We start from the raw sequence: 13988 nt of genomic DNA on the forward strand, positions 1-13988 counted from the left end.
AACAGAAAGTACCAGGCCCAAATGGATCACTGGTGAATTCTACCAAATATTTAAGGAAGAATTTTTACTAATTTGCCATAATCTCTTTTAGAGTATAAACGCAAAGGGAATACTTCATAACTTATTCTATGATGCCAGCATTAAAATCAGACAAATATATTACAAGAAAAGAAAACTATAGATTGTTATCTGTCATGAACATGGATGCAAAAGTCCTCAACAAAATATTAGCAGGTTGAATCCAAAAAAAGTATAAAAATAGTTATATATCATGACCAAGTTGGATTTATGCTAGGTAAACAAGGCTGATTCAACATTTGAAAATTGAATAAGGTAACCTATTACGTCAGTAGACTAACAAAAGAAATACCACATGACCATATCAATAGATGCAGAAAAAGCATTTGACAAAACCCAAACCTCATTCTTGATTAAAAACTTTCAGTAAACTAGAAATAGAAGAGAACATTCTCAAATTACTAGAGACTATCTACAAAAAGCCTACAGCTAACATTAGAGTTAATGATGCGAGATGTGAAGTTTTTCCTCTGAGATCAGGAACAAAGCAAGAATGTCCCCTCTGGCCACTATTTTTTAATATCTTACTGACTGTCCTTGCTAATGAAACCAGGCCAAAAAAGGGGGGGGAAATGATATAAATTAAACACAATTGTGAAGGAAGGTGCAAAACTGTCTTTGTTTCACAAGTGACATGATTATCTGTGTAGAAAATCTGAAAGAACTGACAAAACAAACATAAAAACATCTGCTGGAACTAACAAGTGATTGTTGCAAGGTTGCGGGTAGCAAGGTTAATACATAAAAATCAAATGCTTTCCTACACACTAACAAGTAGGATTTAAAATTTAAAACATAATACCAGTATGGCAACCCACTCCAGTATTCTTGCCCGGAGAATTCCACGGATAGAGGAGCCTGGCAGGCTACATTCCATGGGGTCAAAGAATCAGACACCACCACCACTATTTACACTGGCATCCCCCCAAAAGAAATACTTAGGCATATATATCTAACAAAATATGTACAGGATCTATATGATGAAAACTACAAAACTCTGATGGACAAAATCAAAGAACTAAATAAATAGAGTGAGATTCTGCATCCATATACAGAAAAACTCAATATTGTCAGGATGTGGATTTTTCCTAACTTGATCTGTAGATTCAATGCAATACCAATTACAGTCCCAGCAAGTATTTTGTAGATATCAACACACTGAGGCTAAAGTAAATTTGAAAAGGCATAAGGAAGGACCAACACAATTAATTAAAGGAGAATAACAAAGCTGGACTAACACAGTCCAACTTCGAGACTTACTATAAGGCTACATTAATCAGGACAGTGAGGTACTGGTGAAAGATTAAATAGATCACTGTCAGTAACCTCCTGTAACTGACTCTTCCCACCCTCAACATCTTCTTTTGTCTGTAACTGAGGATGGTATTCAAGATGAGGCTTCAGCATTTGGCCAGTGGCTCAGTTTCTCTGGTCTCTTCCACATATACATGTCATTAAACTTTGGTTTGATTTACTGCTGTTAATCTGTCTCACGTCAATTTAATTTTTAGACCAGCCAGAATAATCTAGGGCTTCCCCTGATGGCTCAGCAGTAAAGAAGTCTCCTGCAATCAGGGAAACACAGGAGATGTGGATTTCATCCTTGGATCAGGAAGATCCCCTGGAGGAGGAGATGGCAACCCACTCCATTATTGTTGCCTGGGAAATCCCACGGACAGAGGAGCCTGATAGGCTACAGTCTGTGGGGTTGTAAAGAGTCAGACGTGACTGAGTGGCTAAACACAGAATAATAGGATAGAAGGATAGAGGAAAATTTCTTCCTCCCCAACACACCACCAAAGACATGAATCAAGAAAAGAATAATTGATAAGCTGAACTTCATTAAAATTAAAGACTTTTGCTCTGCAAAATGACAATATCGAGAGAGCTAAAAGACAAGTCACAGACTGGCAAAAATTATTTGCAAAAGACACATCTGATAAAGGACTGTTATATAAAATACACAAGGAACTCTTAAAACAATAAGAAAATAAACAACCTGATTTTAAAATGTGCCAAAGATCTTAACAGATGCTTTGCAAGAGAAGGGATGTAGATGGCAAATAAGCATATTAAGAGATGCTCCACATCATAAGTCGTCATGGAAATGTAAATTAATACTGAGGTATCATTACACACTTGTCAGAGTGGGCAAAATCAGGATCACCGATAACACTAAATTCTGATGAGGGTGTGAACTCTCATACATAGCTGGTGGGAGTGCAAAATGGTACAGTCACTTTAGAAGACAGCCTGGTGTTTTCTTACAAAACTTAATATATTCTTACCATACAATTCAGCAATCTTGCTCCTTGGTATTTACCCAAATGAGTTGAAAACTTATGGCCTCACAAAAAACTGCACAAAGATGTTTATAGCAGCTTTATTTATAACTGTCAAAACTTGGAAGCAACAAAGATGTCCTTCAGTAAGTGAATGGATAGACCATTGTGCATTTAGACAGTGGAATATTATTCAGTGCTAAAAAAGAAATGAGCTATCTAGCCTTAAAAAAACATGGATGAGCTTTAAATGCATATCGCTAAGAGAAAGAAGCCAATCTGAAAAGGCCACATAGTATATGATTCAAACTATAGGACATTCTGGAAAAGGCCAAACTTTGGAGACAGTGAAAAGATTAGTGGTTGCCAGGCTAGGGTTTGGAGGGGTGGGGGATGAATAAACAGAGCACCTAGGATTTTAGGGCAGTAAAAATACTCTGTATGATATTATACTGATGGATATACATCATTACACATTTGTTCAAACCCATAGAATATACAACACCAAGAGTGAACCCTTGGGTAAACTATGGATGATTGGGTGTTTATGATGTGTCAGTGTAGGTTCATTCTTGATAGAAAATTTACTATTCTAGTGAATGATGCTGATACTGGAGAAGTTATGCACATTTAGGGGCAGAGACTGTATGGGAAATCTCTGTACCTCCTTGTTCTCGATTTTGTTGTAAACCTAAAACTGCTCTATAAAAAATTGTCTTTGGACTTCTCTGGTGGGCCAGTGGTTAAGAATCTTTTCTGCCAGTGCAGAAGACACGCATTCAATCCCTGGTCTGGGAAGATTTCCACATGCACCACGACTACTGAAGCCCTCGCGTTCTAGAGCCTGTGCTCTGCAACAAGGGAAGCTACTGCAATAAGAAGCCCGAGCACTGCAATGAAGAGTAGCCCCTGCTCACAGCAACTAGAGAAAGCTTGCTCACAGCAAAGAAGAACCAGCGCAACAGCCCCCCACAAACTGTCTTTTAAAAAGACTAGCTTTCTTGACATTTCACCTGTAGAATATAATAACTCATACTAATGCCATTCACGGAGAAGGCAATGGCACCCCACTCCAGTACTCTTGCCTGGAAAATCCCATGGACGGAGGAGCCTGAAAGGCTGCAGTCCATGGGATAGCTAGGAGTCGGACACGACTGAGCGACTTCCCTTTCACTTTTCACTTTCATGCATTGGAGAAGGAAATGGCAACCCACTCCAGTGTTCTTGCCTGGAGAATCCCAGGGACAGAGGAGCCTGGTGGGCTGCCGTCTATGGGATCGCACAGAGTCGGACTCGACTGACGTGACTTAGCAGTAGCAATGCCACTCAACGACTCCACTGCCTGCTGCTTTCCATATAGCTGAGAGAGGCTGGGTATTTACTGTTAGCCTGACTTCCCTCCCTCAGCCCTCCACCTACCTCCTGCAAACTAGCTCCCCCAAATCAAATGTCTGCTTAAATTGGATCTGTTAATTCTTGGTAAAAATAAAAGAAGTGACTTTACAGTGTTGTAGGATGGAAGGATGGCTATTTTTAGACATTGACATGAAAGTTGTCAGTGGAAAGCTAGATGGTTTCCAGTAAGGTCCAAGATTCTGTCCTTCTCCTAGGCAACCTCAGAGTGATGTCTAAACAGTGGGACCCAGAAGTTTAAAGAACACAGCTCAACTCAAGCACTCTGTTGGAAACAAGAACTCTAGTCTGTGCTGTATATTTGTTGTTGTTGTTTTTGGTTTTGCTCCTTTATTTTTTGAGAACATTTCATTAGGGATGATAAGCATTTCATTAGGGATGGTGATTTGTGTTTTCTATTTGCTATGCAACCTTCTCTTGAAATCCAAGCAAAATAGTGCTTTTATCTTGGAGGTACAATTGTAAACATGTTGGCATTCCTTTGGGAGATTACTAAAGGATTTGTGTACCCATCTGTGTTCATGATAAACTTCCGAATTCTGGAATTTTTGATAGCACACAGAGAGAAAGCTGAAAAATGCAAAGTCATCAAAGCACGACATAGCTCCTGGAAGAGTTTAACAATAGATAGCAGTGACTACAAAGGTATCCACCATTATCACATTCCCATGGTCCCCCTTCAGCGCTGCGTGCATCTCTGTGATAGTTAACCTGTTTGCTGCTCTGCCCCACTCTTCCTTCTTTCCTTCCTTTCTCCCCTCCTTCCTTCCTTCCTTCCTCTCTTTTCATTCATTCATTCTTTAATCAATTATTTATTGCTTACCCTGTGCCAGGCACTGTGCTATCTCCTAGGGAGTACAATTGTGAACAAGACGGGTCAAATCCCTGCCCTTATGTAGCTTACATTCTACAATCAAAATTCTCCACTGAAGAATCTCATATGTTCAAAGAAACCTGTGATCTTTCTTACATTACTTTCTGCCTCTTCCGTCTTGTCTTTAGGGGTTTGGACCACATTCTACACTGTATAGCATGACCTTTTTGGCTCAACATTTTATCTACTGACAGTGGAGCAAAATGAAAATTTAATCAGATCAAAGCTTAGACCTGACACTCCAGGGTATCCTAACACACTGATTGAGAACCACTGTCAGGAAAAATCTAAACAAATGTGGTATGTATCTAATTTAGTTCAGGAAGATACCCCAATTAGAGTGAGTTGTGCCCTCCACAGCCTCTAGAGCAGTGCTCAGTATATGCTTGCTGATTTATAAATGTTCCTCTAGGAAGGATAGAGCCTCAGTATATAATTCATAATAAGCCATACAGTAAATTGCTAAAAACTGTCTGTGGAGCCAGGGCTTCCCTGGTGGCTCAGTGGTAAAGAATCTGCCTGCAGTGCAGGAGATGAGCCAGATCACCAAAGTTTAAACCCTAACTCTCTCACTTACTGTTTGACCTTGAGCATGTTACTTAACCTCTCTGTGTTTTCACTTCTTTATATGTAAAATGTGTACGTGTTTGCAATACTCATGGTACCAATCTTATAGGTTTGTAGGGGTTTTATAGGGTTGCATATTTTAAATGCGTTGTGATATGTAAAGGACTTAAAACAAACAGCATCTGGCACATGGTAAATTTTTTAAAATAAGAATTCTTCAATATATTAATATGCAGTCAACTTTTAACTTTTCTAGATTGTCTTCTAAACGTTGAATTGTATGTATTTATGTATTTTAAGTTACTTTTATTGAGTATTACAGACACATACACAAGCATACAAAGAAGCACACAGCTAAATGCTCATGTGACCACCATTCAGGTCAAGATACAAAATGGTTCAGTTACTTCAGGATTCCCTCTTGTACCACTTCCCAGTTACTGGGCCTTTCCTCCTTCTCCAGGGTAATCACTTAGCTTTGCAGTTTTTATTAGTACAAGCTGTGGCGTGTTATCAATTCTTTATAAGCCCCAAGCTGGAGCTGTTGTTGTCATTGTTGTTACCACCTAGTAAAAATAAGCAAGACAGAAAGAGGCAAAAGATGTAAGAGCTTGCTTCTGCTGCTTCTTTATTTCTGCATCCCAGCTTCTTCCAACATATGCCCAATAGTGGGATAAATCTTGATCACTCATGATAATTAACTGTTAGGAGCAACTGTTAGAAGTGACTTTTTCTCTTAAAAGCATGGTCTCTGAGTGCAAAAATAATTCTCACTTTACCTGCTATACTTCATTTATAGGATAGATTTAAGAGAAAGCTTCCTAGGCCAAATAAGGCAAATTTCCAAAGTCAAGGCCGTAACATTTAGCAGCATTTACTTGGCTCACTGGATTATGTTTGGTCACTACCAAACTGTTTGCCATAAGAGCAGATGATAAATGTACTCATATCTATTTAGGAAACAGTATAACCATCACTTCATGAGAAATAGATGGGGAAACAGTGTCAGACTTTGTTTTTTTGGGCTCCAAAATCACTGCAGATGGTGACTGCACCCATGAAATTAAAAGATGCTTACTCCTTGGAAGGAAAGTTATGACCCCCCTAGATAGCATATTCAAAAGCAGAGACATTACTTTGCCAATAAAGGTCTGTCTCGTCAAGGCTATGGTTTTTCCTGTGGTCATGTATGGAAGTGAGAGTTGGACTGTGAAGAAGGCTGAGTGCCGAAGAATTGATGCTTTTGAACTGTGGTGTTGGAGAAGACTCTTGAGAGTCCCTTGGACTGCAAGGAGATCCAACCAGTCCATTCTGAAGGAGATCAGCCCTGGGATTTCTTTGGAGGGAATGATGCTGAAGCTGAAACTCCAGTACTTTGGCCACCTCATGCGAAGAGCTGACTCATTGGAAAAGACTCTGCTGCTGGGAGGGATTGGGGGCAGGAGGAGAAGGGGATGACAGAGGATGAGATGGCTGGATGGCATCACTGACTCGATGGACGTGAGTCTGAGTGAACTCCGGGAGTTGGTGAGGGACAGGGAGGCCTGGCGTGCTGCAATTCATGGGGTTGCAAAGAGTCGGACACGACTGAGCGACTAAACTGAACTGAACTGAACTGATAACCACTGAATTCCATTTTCTTCTCTTGCTTTGTTTTAAATGTTGAGCAATAACTATCTTTTGGCTCATTAAGAAAAAATAAGCTATGTATTTGAGAAAGGGTTCTCCAATTTTGTTCATATTCCATATCTGCTAAGAAGAGAAAAGGGGTTGTGGAGAAAGAAAGAAAAAGATGTATATGTACCAGAATGACAAAGGTGAGACTATTTGATTAGAGTTGATACTTGTAAGTTTATCTAATTATCTACTTTTTAAATTCTCATTCCCTCTTTTTTATTAAATTAATTTTATTTTTTATTGCAATAACATTGTTATACAATGTTGTGTGTGTTGTAGGTCTTATTGTTGTTCAGTTGCTAAATTGTGTCCAACTCAGTGGAACCATGGACAGCAGCCTGCCAGGCTCCTCTGTCCTCTATGATCTTTTGGAGTTTGCTCAAATTCATGTCCATTGAGTCAGTGATGTTATCTAACCATCTCATCCTCTGCTGCTCCCTTCTCTTTTTTGCCTTCTATCTTTCCAATGAGTCGGCTCTTTGCATCAGGTGGCCAAAGAAATGGAGGCTCAGCCTCAGCAACAGTCCTCCCAATGAATATTCAGAGTGGATTTCCTTTAGGATTGACTGGTTTGATTTCTTTGCAGTCCAGGGGTAATTATTTACTTTTCAATGATCCTTTTGAAAATAGCCCAGATCGTGTCCATTCAACAATGATCTCCACGAAATCAAATTTTAAATATATTTAGACAGCACCCAAAACAAATTCTCTTGTCTCCTCATGATTGCTTAATTAATTGATTCATTCAGCCTGTCAATAAATAATAATTGACATCAAATAATACACTAAGCACTGTGAATACCACAGTGGAAAAGAGAAACATATCCTTCATACTAATAGAGTTCCTATTGTATTGTGTAAGTCACTGCTGCTGCTGCTGCTAAGTCGCTTCAGTTGTGTCCGACTCTGTGAGACACCATAGACGGCAGCCCACCAAGCTCCTCTGTCCCTGGGATTCTCCAGGCAAGAACACTGGAGTGGGTTGCCATTTTCTTCTCCAATGCATGAAAGTGAAAAGGTGTAAGTCACAGAGACCCACAAATACTCAGCAAACATTTTGATGTGTATCACAAAAGGAAAATTACAGGATATTAGGAGGCAGACTAACAGAAGGTTCTAATCAGGTCTGGTGGGCATGAGTTAAGGTCAGAGAAGGCTTTTTCAAAATGTGTCTTTTTAACCCCAAACCTAAAGGATGGAGAAAGGGAAGCTTCAGACAAAGAGAATAATGTATTTTATCTTATAGGCTCATGTAGTTTTTATTATATTTGTTCACACCCATTAGAAATAATATTGAGATGATGAATCATTTCATTTTTTATACATTTATATTGTCATATTTTCTATTACCAGCACCCCCCACTCTCCAAACAATTCTGATAGCTGTTGCCCATCTAAAAGTGTTCTGAAAACCTAATTTCAACATGAAAGTGTGAGCTAAGACAAACCTAGACAGCATGTTAAAAAGCAGAGACATTGTTTTGCTGACAAAGGTCTGTCTAGTGAAAGCTATGGTTTTTCCAGTAGTCATGTATGGATGTGAGAGTTGGATCATAAAGAAAATTGAGCACCAAAGAATTGATGCTTTTGAACCGTGGTGTTGGGGAAGACTCTTGAGAGTCCCTTGAACTGCAAGGAGATCAAACCAGTCCATCCTAAAGGAAAACAGCCCTGAATATTCATTGGAAGGACTTATGCTGAAGCTGAAGCTCCAGTACTTTGGCCACCTGATGAGAAGAGCCGACTCATTTGAAAAGACCCTGATGCTGGGAAAGATTGAAGGCAGGAAGAGAAGGGAATGACAGAGGATGAGATGGTTGGATGGTATCACCAACTTGATAGACATGAGTTTGAGCAAGCTCCGGGAGTTGACCATGGACGGGGAGGCCTAGCATGCTGCAGTCCATGCGGTCGCAAAGAGTCGGACACAACTGAGCCACAGAACTGAACTGTGTGAGTTTCCTCCCTACCAACAAGCAATTCTCTGGATATAAACTGGGTCTCTTACAATTCAATTCATTTCTGACATTATTGAAACTTAATAAAAAGAAAAACGTTTAAAATGGAATGGGAAGGCCAGAAGAAGGAGCTCTCAGGCCCTACCACTCAACTTCAATTACGTTACTAACAAAAGATTTATCTTGCATCTCCAACAGGAAGAAAGCTATTACTTTAGTACCCAGCAGGAGGAAAGAAGAATTTCTCCTTGCTGGGTCATGGCGCTGCCAATGAGACTTCACAATTCAACCAATAGAAAGCCACTACTCTTCAAACTCCAGTTTCTACTAATGGTCTCTGTTTATAACAGCTCCTTTAAACTCCCCCTTCTCTATAAAAGAATGGTCCTCTTCTTTGTTCTCTGGCCTCGCCTGTGGTTTTCCATAGATTGCATGTCCTGAAATGCAATTCTTTGCTGTTTATCAAAGAGACCCATTTTGCTGGTAAAATAGCTGGCTGTTTTTATTGTCTTAACACTATCTATACAGAGATAGTATCAGATTCCACAGTTTAAGCGTTCAGTTCTGCAAGATTGGTCCATCATCCTTCTATGCCTACAACACCCTTCATCAGATAATCACAGATCTAGGTTATCACTTGAGCTTCTCACCAACTGGCTATAGGTTGGAGGTTTCCACAACACCGTCCTAGGATTCAATTAATTTGCTGGAATGGCTCACAAAACTCAAAGAAACATTCTACTTACTGGATCACCAGTTTACTATAAAGGAATACAGCTTAGGAACAGCCAAATGGAAGAGATGGCTAGAGCAGTGTATGTGGGAAGGACCCTGGGTTTTCATGCTCTCCAGGTGAGCACTCATCCCAAATCTCCACCAACCCAGAAGCTCTTTGAGCCCCCTCCTTTTCAGTTTTATGGAGGCTTCATTATTTCGGCACAATTGATTAAATCGTTGGCCACTGGTAATGGATTGTGTCTCCCTCCCTGACCCAGGGGGTAGAATGGAAAGTTCCAACTCTCTAAACAAGTGGTTGGTTCTCCTGGGAACCAGTCCTGATCCTTAGGTGCAAAAGTGAAAGTGAAGTCGCTCAGTCATGTTTGACTCTTTGCGACCCCATGGACTGTAGCTTACCAGGCTCCTCTGTCCATGGGATTTTCCAGGCGAGAATACTGGAGTGGGTTGCCATTTCCTTTTCCAGGAGATCTTCCCAACCCAGGGATTGAACCCAGGTTTCCCGCATTGTAGGCAGATGCTTTACTGTCTGAGCCACCAGGGAAGTCCTAGTTAGGTGGAAAAGTCATCTCAATTTTACATAACAAGAAACATCTTTATGTTCTCAACACTTAGGAGAAGAATTCTAAGCATTTTAGGAGCTCTATGGCAGAAACTTGATGAAGACCAAATATATATTTCTTATTATAAATCACAATATTGCACTATCTGAAAGCAAGCTCTCAAGACCCAAAATAGAACCTAACAAATGAACAAATAGGACCCGAATCTTTAAGGGTTCTGCGCTTTTGCAGGGCTAGGCCTTTATTTAACTCCTGTTGGGGATTATCTTCAGACTATGGATGAGTCATTTCTGTTTCACCTTTCCACAATCAACAGAAATATGGAAACTTAAGTTTTATAATTGTGCCTTTGATTTGTGCCCCTAAATAACTGAGGTTTCATTATCTATCTGTAATAGCTGGAATATGGGTATCAGATAAATAATGCTAATCATTTATTTTCTGGAGTTTTCCCTGGAAGTGTGAAACTACCTGCGTCATAATCTTAAATGATCATTCTCTGGGGAAGAAGGAAGAGGGGTGATGAATGGCCTTGTTCATCTGCTCACTTCTGGAGTGAAGGTGGAGACAGCTGATCCTAAACCGGACGGACTAAAAGAGTAGAAAATGGTCTGACTCCCCAGATGGCAATAGAGGCACATATACTAAAGTGAATAACTAGTGCACAGAATAGATCAGTGCCTGTTCCAACCCTGTAGGTTTTCACAATTCCAAATTTCTGATTGCAGTGCTATGAGAACAGGTTCCTCTTTGATTAAATCAAGCATGAACACATTCCATTCTGGAGAATATGTAGAACTGCTTTGGGAGAGCCACTCAGCCAGAAAAGCTACTTCAAGTACAGTTTGGGGGTCCCAGAAAAACTAGACATGAAATTAGATAGCTGACCTAGGCAAGCCCACTCCTGCTTCAGAATCCTGGGAAGCAACTGGCATGATTACTAAGGGCATTAATATACTGCATGTGTGTGCTAAGTCACTTCAGTTGTGTCTGGCTCTTTGAAACCCTGTGGACCACCAGGCTCCTCTGTCCATGTGATTCTTCAGGCAAGAATACTGGAGTGGGTTGCCATGACCTCCTCCAGGGAACCTTCCCAACCCAGGGATTGAACCTGTGTACCTTAGGTCTCCTGCATCGGCAGGCAGGTTCTTTACCACTGGCATCACCTGGGAAGCCCATACTGCATAATATCGTGCAGTATATTAATGTTATAAATATTGGCTTTCAGGAAATGGAAATCTTCTTTCATAAATTGTAACAGTAAAGCAATTAGGAGTCAGAGTGAAGAAAATTTACATTGTGGCAATTAAGCTAAGCTGGAACCCTATTTCCCAGATCTCCTTTCCCTGCATAGTTCTGGGTTGCTATGCCGCAAGAGATATTTTGCCAAGATTTGGAAGGTGGGAGTGAAGCATCTATTTTTTCTATTCTCAGAAGATCAGGGCAGAGTCTCAGAGCTGTTGCAGCTCAGCCTTCTTTGTTGGTTCACCTGGTTGATGTAGAGAAGCTGGTCCCACAGCTCCTCCAGATCCTCCCAGATCTCCTCCTTCATCTTCCATGATCCCTGGGCCAGGTGTGTGTTTACCCCTAACCTAAAGGTGCTTAAGCTCATGTCTTTCTCACATGGAGGTTGGAGGCTTGAAGCAGGTGGGTACCAGTGTGGGTTCCAGTCTGTTCGGGAGGGTTCCAGCTAGTCCCCTCAGGCTCCTGTTTGTCCTTGCTCTCTCCCACTTCATGTCCATCTTTCCTTCCTGACTACCTGCCTTACAGACTGCAGGCCCCAGCACCAGACGCAGAAGCAATAGCCTTAGAGAGACCATTTAACAAGGTCCAACAATTGCCCATTCAAGTCCAATCCTTAAATCCCTCACTCTGTATCATTCCTAGTGGTGCTACCTCTCTGATTGAACTCCAGCTGACACAGGACTTTCAACATATAGACTGTAAAGCCTGACAATATGATGGCACCACTTCTAACTGTGTGATCTTGGGCAACTTAATCTCTGAGCCTCACTTTCCCCATCCGTTAAATGGGAACACTAGTTCTCGCCTTCTAAGACTGTCACAAGATAATAAATGAAAATCACTTAACAGTGTTTAGTCTTCAACAATATTCAACAATTGTGTGTGTGTGTGGCAGGAGGAGAAGGCTGCCAAGTTTGGGGAATACAATGGAGAATAGACAAGCTAGTCCCTGCTTCGATCTTGCTTGGAGTTCAGCAGGGGATACAGACTAGTTTGGAATAATTATTAAGTATAGTGGGATGTATATTACTACAAGGGGAGGGAAGAGGAGGATGGGAGGACCGCCTTATAACTGGTGGTGGGCAGGGGTGGGGTACATCCAGGAAGGATACCCAGAGGAGGTGGCATCTAAACTGAGACATGAAGGCAGTTAGAAGCCCTTGAGCCGTCTAAGAAGAGGGCGCTGTGTGAGCAAACCTAAGAGGTAAATATCAGAGTTGTTGTTGTTTGGTTGCTAAGTTGTGTCCAACTCTTTGCAACCCCACAGGCAGCACACCAGGCTCCCCTGTCCTTCACTTTCTCCTGGAGTTTGCTCAAACTCATGTCCATTGAGTTGGTGACGCCATCCAACCAGAGTCTGATCATTGTTATCACCGTCAGAGTTCATATTGCATATGCCAAATGTTGGCCCTCTTGGCCTTTGCCACCAGTGGACTTTGAGTCCAGAGCAGAGAGGAGGGATGGAGAGTGGGAGGCAGGCAGTGCCCAGGAGGGGCACCACCAGGAACCAGGAGGCCCATTCAGAAGCCAACTGGTCTGGCAGTGAGAGTGCCCCTAGATCAGGAGTGAAATATTGTATAGTAAAAAGCAATGTTAGGACTGTGTTCTAGCAAATGTTGAGTTTTTTGAAATTGAAATATAGTTGATATACAATATTATATTAGTTTCAGGTGTACTAAATAATGATCTGAAATTTGTATACATTATGAAATGATCACCATGATAAGTCTAGTAACCAATTGCCCTCATACAAAGTTATAACAATTCAATTGACCATGTTCCTTATGCTGTATATTAACTCCCTGTGACTTATATATTATCCCTGGAGGACGGCATGGCAACCCACTCCAGTATTCTTGCCTGAAGAATCCTATAGACAAAGGAGCCTGTCAGGCCGCAGTCCATCGTGTTACACAGAGTCGGACACAACTGAGGTGACTTAGCATGAACGCATGACTTAAATATTATATAACTGGAAGTTTGTATCTCTTAACCCCTTTCACCTATTTTGCCCACTTCCCCACCCCACTCCCTTCTAAGCAATCACCATTTGTTCTCTGTATGTATAAGTCTGTGTTCATTTTGTTTTGTTTGCTTGTTTCTTTGGTTTTTTAAGTTCAACCTATAAGTGAAATTAGGCAAAATTTGTCTTTCTCTGTTTGACTTATTTCACTTGGCATAATACCCTCTAGATTCATCCATGTTGTTGCAAATGTGACTTTTTTTAATAACAAGAGGGAAAGAAAGAAGGGCAGAAAAAAGGAATAACACAATGAGTTACATCATGTGAAGGCCACGGGAGAACCATGTGAGGAGAGAAAAGAAGTTGGAGTCTGTGAGTGGGTGCTGACTGATTTGGACCTTTGTCTTGTCTCTCCTAGACCCGTGTGCCTGCTTATTGTCGTTGCGAGGTGACTGGCGGTGGGGGACAGAGAACTTCACATCCAGATCATCAAGAAAGTGTACGTTCTTGACATGTTAGTTCAGTTCAGTTCAGTCGCACAGTCGTGTCCGACTCTTTGTGACCCCATGGACTACAGCACGCCAGGTTTCCCTGTCCCTCACCAACTCCCAGAGTTTGCTCAAACTCATGTCT

This window comes from Bubalus bubalis, chromosome 4 (assembly GCF_019923935.1).
Source record: "Bubalus bubalis isolate 160015118507 breed Murrah chromosome 4, NDDB_SH_1, whole genome shotgun sequence".
In the NCBI taxonomy this organism is placed as follows: Eukaryota; Metazoa; Chordata; class Mammalia; order Artiodactyla; family Bovidae; genus Bubalus; species Bubalus bubalis.